This window comes from Hibiscus syriacus, unplaced genomic scaffold, assembly GCF_006381635.1.
Source record: "Hibiscus syriacus cultivar Baekdansim isolate YM2019G1 unplaced genomic scaffold, ASM638163v2 tig00111841_pilon, whole genome shotgun sequence".
Classification (NCBI taxonomy): domain Eukaryota; kingdom Viridiplantae; phylum Streptophyta; class Magnoliopsida; order Malvales; family Malvaceae; genus Hibiscus; species Hibiscus syriacus.
In genome coordinates, this window is record NW_024063196.1 from 2,928,752 (window position 1) to 2,935,177 (window position 6,426).

Consider the following 6,426-nt stretch of genomic DNA (forward strand, 5'->3'; position numbering starts at 1 on the left):
AAAAATTAATCGTTGAGAAAGGGGTTTCAAAATCAATGAGGGGGTTTTGAAACCTTAAGGCCAATTTTATCTAGTGCCTTAGGGTTTCGAAACCAGGCTTAAAATCTTTAAAAAATAGCATTGTTTCGTATTGCAAAAAATATTTTAAAGTTTTATAAATTCCAAAAAAAAATAATTTATTTTTAACATTTTGATCCTTAAAAAATTATTTTAAAAACTTGAAATTTTTTTGAATCGAATATGATAAACTATCAATTTTACAAAATTTTCAATTTAGTCCTTTGTTATATCAAAATCATTTAATTACATTTATCAACATGTTCCTTTTTTATATAACAAAACTATTTTGTAAAATTTTGTTAAAAATATAAATTTTGAAGATTTCAAAAAATTTCACAAGTGAAAATTTTCATTTTTCTCCCCCTTCGAAAAGGAATTTAAGTCTGTATTGCAAAAAAAAATGAAAATTTTGGTAAAACACATATTTGAGTAAACTTTTCTCCCCTTTTTGTTAGATCAAAATCATTTCGCTACAAGAGATAAGAAAAATTAGAGCATAATGACAAATAATCATTTAGCTACTTGAATTTTTTTAATTGAATATGATAAAATATCAATTTTACAAAATTTTCAATTTAATCCTTTGTTACATTAAAATCATTTAATTACATTTATCAGCATCCTACCTATCGAGGAGTGTATCTAAAGTTCAGTAATGACATCTATTTAATATTTTGATTTTATTAGTTGACATCTATATGTTAAAAGTAGTGGGTTAAAAACTAGTTTAGAAAGTTTGTAATAATCTATAATCTAGTTTATATATTAAAATATGTTGAAATGAGTAATATTTTGGTAAATGGTTATTAGTGAATGTTAATAATTCAGTGTGACTTTCTGACTCGTAGTTAGGATTTGAATACGAGGAGTGTTATATATATATATATCATTCAACAATAGTTAATAATTTTTAAAAAGATTTCTTATATTTTATCCATAAAAAAATGGATGAAAGAAAATATTATCATTACGTGTTATTGTTTCATCTACATCAATAGTTGACTTTATCGTATTAATAATAAATGCTGGAAACTACCAACAACAGCATATGCTAAATTTGTTGGCAATAAACTCAAATGGAATCAAATAGTAAATTATAATTTTAAAAACAATTATAGGAAGATGAGATAATTTTTTTCATGATTTATTTGCATGTTCATCATTCCATAGTTTAACTATCAATAATAATGAAATTATTAAATTATTTTAAAATTCTCATTCTAATCAATCACATATATATTATCCACCTCAAGCTATGAATTTTTCGTTATCATTTAACTTACCACATACTTCCTACCAATTATGCATTTTATGGTGCAGATAATATGATATTTTTTCGCATGAAATGAGAACAAATTAAAATCAAGACAGAGAAAAAAAATATGTTAGATTCTCTTTGTAATTCAATTTGGTGGTAAATTATAAAAAAAGGTTTTTATATTTATCTTTAGGTATTTTTTTAAGATGTAAACATTTTTTCATGTTAAAATATAAAAATATTTACATGTTTTTTATATAAATTTATTTAATGTTATTCATTAAAATTATGACTGTTATTATCCAGTTAGTATGAATATTTATATGTTTTTTAATATACGATTATTTATTTTCAATGGATTTATATATATATATAAAACTAGATTTTCACAAAATAAAACACTTTAAAGAGTATATTAATATTAGAATATTAAAATATAATTGTAAAAATGCATAAATATAATATTTTCAAAGTAACGTGTTCTTTAGAGACAAATCACACTCGTAACGACTGTTACACGTTATGTAACGTTTCTAGTATCCACAATCGCGATATTATAATCACATCTGTGACAGTTACTATAACCATAATTTGATAATATGAATCAGAAAACATTGAATTTGCAAAATATTTTTAGAAACAAATCAAACTCCTAATGACCGTTACACTTTATGTAATGTCTGTAGTATCCACAATCACGATATTGTAATCACATATGAGACATACACTGTAACAATAAATTATAAATATTATGAATCATATAACATTATATTTATACAATTTTTTAGAAATAAAATCACACTCCTAACGACCGTTACGCATTATGTAACATCCGTAGTATCTATAATCGCGATATTGTAATTACATTCGTGACAGACACCATAACTATAATTTAATATAATGAATAAAAAAATTGAATTTGTACATTTTTCTAGAAACAAGTCAAACTCTTAATGATCGTTACAGATTATGTAACGTATGTAGTATTCACAATCGCGATACTGTAATCACATCCGTGACAAACACCATAACCGTAGTTTAATATTATGAATCAGAAAACATTGAATTTGAACAATTTTTTTTAGAAATATATCACACTCATAACGACCGTTATGAGTTATGTAACGTTTGTAGTATCCACAATCGTGATATTGTAATCACATTCGTGACAGACACCGTAACCGTAATTTAATATTATGAATAAGAAAACATTAAATTTTTATATTTTTTTTAAAACAAACCACACTCGTAATGACCATTAGACGTTATGTAACGTACGTAGAATCCACAATCGCGATGTTATAATCATATCTATGACACACACCTTAACCGTAATTTAATATTATGAATAAGAAACATCGAATTTGTACAAATTTTTTTAAAAACAATTCACACTCATAACGATTGTTATATCCACAATCACGATATTGTAATCACTTTCGCCACGAACATTGTAATCGTAATTTAAAAACAAATCACACTCATAACGACTGTTTTGCACTATGTGATGTATGTAGTATTCGCAACTGCGATACTACAATCACATTCGTGATAAACACCATAACTGTAATTTAATATTATGAATAAGATAACATTGATATTAGAAATAAATCACTCATAACAACTATTACGTGTTATGTAATTTAATATTATGAATAATATTAGGTGTTTTATACCCCTTACATGGATTAAGCGTTATTTGATCGTTTTGTGTTTGACAAAGCCAATTGAGGGTAGGCAGCTGGAAGTGGTGACCATATCACGTCTGAATCCAATTAACCGACTCAAAAGCCGGTTTCTACCCATATGATAAACGGCGTTCAAATCTTAATGACCAGGTTAAATCGTACGTTGTCATTTTCAAACATGAAGTCGTACGATGCTGATTGAGGAAATTGCTACCCTGTAAGCGCAACGCATTGCATATTTCCAAATTCAAAACAAAAACATTGCCCGACCAACAAAATCTATGTTCTGTTCATCTGTTTTTCCATTCCGGAACCACCAAAACTATGCGCAAAACAAAGAAAATTTCTGTTCTGATAAAAAGAACAAATGGTTAGAAAAATTAACCTCTGCAGTCTGCCCTGATGTTCCAAATCAGACAGGTAAGTCGTTTTGGTTCACGTCATAAAATAACCCAAAACAAGATTCTTTAGAGAGAGAAGAATCAACTTCATCATGACCATCAAATGCGATGGCTGTGGTGAGTTGTTGCGCCCTCCAAGCTTCATATCGGTTCGTGCCACAGTGAACAACATGGCCACCATACACGAGCCTTGTGCGACTACAAGACCCACCCAAAGACCTTTGAAATCAAACCCTGCAAAGAAACTCAACCACACTGCAATCGGCATGCCTATAAGGTAAAAACATCGCAGGTTGATTTTTGCTCCCAATTTTGGTCTCGCTGTCCCTCTTAAAACTCCACACCCTGTTGTTTGTGGGCAGTTTCCGAGCTCACACAGCCCGAGTATCGGCAAGACCATCGTCGTTAAGGCTATGATGTCGGGGTCTTCGGTGAACATGGTGGCCCATTTCTTTCGAACCAATATAGCAAAAACCGATGCCAAGATCCCGAGTACCGAGCTCGATGAGAGGCCTATGATTGCAGCCAGTTTTGCCTTGTTTGGATTGTCAGCTCCAAGTTCATTCCCAACTCTAGTTGACACACCAAAGCTTAAGGAAGATGGGAAGATGTATATCAATGATGTTGTTTGAATCAAAATCCCCATTGAAGCAATGGTTGCTTGAGGATTCAACAACAATCCACAGAACAAAATCATGATCTCATACCACCACCATTCCAGGCAAACCGAAAAGCAGCTGGGAATGGATAAATCCAATAAATATTTCCATCCTTTCAAGCACTCTGAGGAAATTCCGTCCCATGTTTTCTTGTAAACGCCTGAGATTTTCACGTAAACAATCAACAAAGCGACGAGATTTATGTTGGTCCAAACAGAGCCTAAAGCAACACCTTTGATGCCAAGGTTGAGCACAGAGACAAGAAGGTAGTTGATGGGGATGTGGAGAAGAATTGACACCGCTGAACAGCATGTGAGAGGTAGAGTTATAGACTGAGTCCTCAAATATGCACGTAAAGGATGTAAAACAGACTGTGCAAAAAGGTCTGGAAGAGAATAAAGAATGTAGACTCGAGCTTCATTGGCGATGTTTTCATCTTGGCGAAAAAGGAGAAGTATATTTTCATGTTCAACCACAAAGAAGCAATGACGATTGAAGTTAAAAGAAGCAACAAGGTCATTTTCTGCATGGCGAGGCCAAGGATTTTGTATTTTTTAGCACCGAAAGCTTGGCCGCAGATGGGTTCCATCCCTATGGAAAGGCCAGAGAGAACCGAGTAACCAGTGATGTTTGCAAATCCAATAGCAAGTGATCCACCGGCTAAAGCCAGCTCCCCTAGCCGACCGAGAAACAGCATCGAAATCATGGATCGAGCGTAGAGAAAAAGTCCCGTCAGCACCATCGGGAAAGCTATGTTGGCTATGCATTTGAATTCATCAATTACCACAGACAGACGGGTCTTTTCTGAACTCGCGTCATGTATGTGTTCTGTTGAGTTCAAAGGAGTTAACATGTCTGCCTCTTTGCAAGACGAGAAGTAACCCATGATTCTTGAACAGAGAGAAGGAAGAAGAGATCAATAAGGCTACAAATATTGAAAGAGTTTGTGGGTTTTTTAAACTGTGGGGGCAGAAGAAGAGTTTGAGAGATTCAGCTTTCAATTTCAAGCTTCCTTTTATGACCAAGAGATGTCACTGTTGAGTTTGAGGGCGTGCAAATGAGGAACCAAATTGCTTCACAGGTGTCGACTCTTTATGAGGGAATCGGTTTATATTTTTTGCCTTCACTTCCTTTCTTAAATTTATGTAATAAAGAGAGGCAGAAAGCGTTTAACCTCAACTTTTAATTGATTCATATCTTTCTTATAGTTTAAATTGATTATAAGATAATATATGTTTAAAAAATTAATTTATTAACAATATATATCTATAATTATTTAAATTTAAAACTTATTAATAAATCATTTTTGAATTATTATTAGGTCATTCAATATTTTTTTGAACCTTTCTGAGGAAAAAAATAAGCATTTAGACGGTTATGTGTGGACCCTGGTACACACGTGAGGCATTTGATTTACTTGCTCAACCTCTACTGTTTTGTTGCTTTAAGCAACACTCTAAACTATATTATTAATTTATTCCTTTCTAGCTCTTTTTAACCCAACCAAATGTAAGTCTTTTTAATGTTGAATTAGGGAAATAATGTTGTTGAAATAAACATAAAGAATGGGAGATCATTGGAAATTATTTAGAGAAATATGGTGACTATTACGTGTGAAATCATTTTTTGATGATTTAAATGTCTATAGTTTATTCAAAGTTCATTGTTGAAGTCGACATCAATTATTTTAGGATAGATATAATCAAATATTTATAAAATTATTTAAAAAAAAATAGAATCATGATGTTTCTTTATTTTGATTGAAGAAAAAAATGTCTTAAAACATATTAGAAGATATATCTCTTCTCGATTTGAAGTAATGAAATATCGATTTTTTCCTCCTTAAAACTCTTGGATTGTTGAGTGAAATTATATTTGTTTGTTTAAGAAAAATATAGTAAAATAAATTAAATTTTAAATAATAATTTTTATTTCATAAAAATAACGAGTTAATCAACTAGATATCAATTTAGGGTATTATGAGTGCTAATCATTTTTACACATAATCGACTCCTAAACTTATTTTTTTGACATGTAGATCTAAAAGTTGTCTTAGTAATTTTCAAAAATAATTATTAAAATGATAAAATCTTTTGAGTGATCCAATCACACCCTAAATAAATATTGATGATAACTCCTCGAATCATATTTTTCAAATTTTAAAAAAGAAATCTCAAATTCATCGAGACAACACTTAACGTTTTCAGTTTTTAAAAAACATTTCAACAACGAAGATTGTTTAGTATTGTGTTAGAATTATCTGAATATCCCAAAAACAAATATTGCGGCACTGAAATTACTAGCTCGTTGATGTTTTAATTCCATGTGACCTATAGACTTCATCTATAGTAATCTAGAGG

General features: G+C 30.6%; 1 pseudogene; it reads right to left on the reverse strand.

The window, feature by feature from the left end:
• Positions 1-3,418: 3,418 nt before the first annotated feature.
• On the reverse strand, positions 3,419-4,930 carry LOC120171989 (annotated as a pseudogene).
• Positions 4,931-6,426: the final 1,496 nt, after the last annotated feature.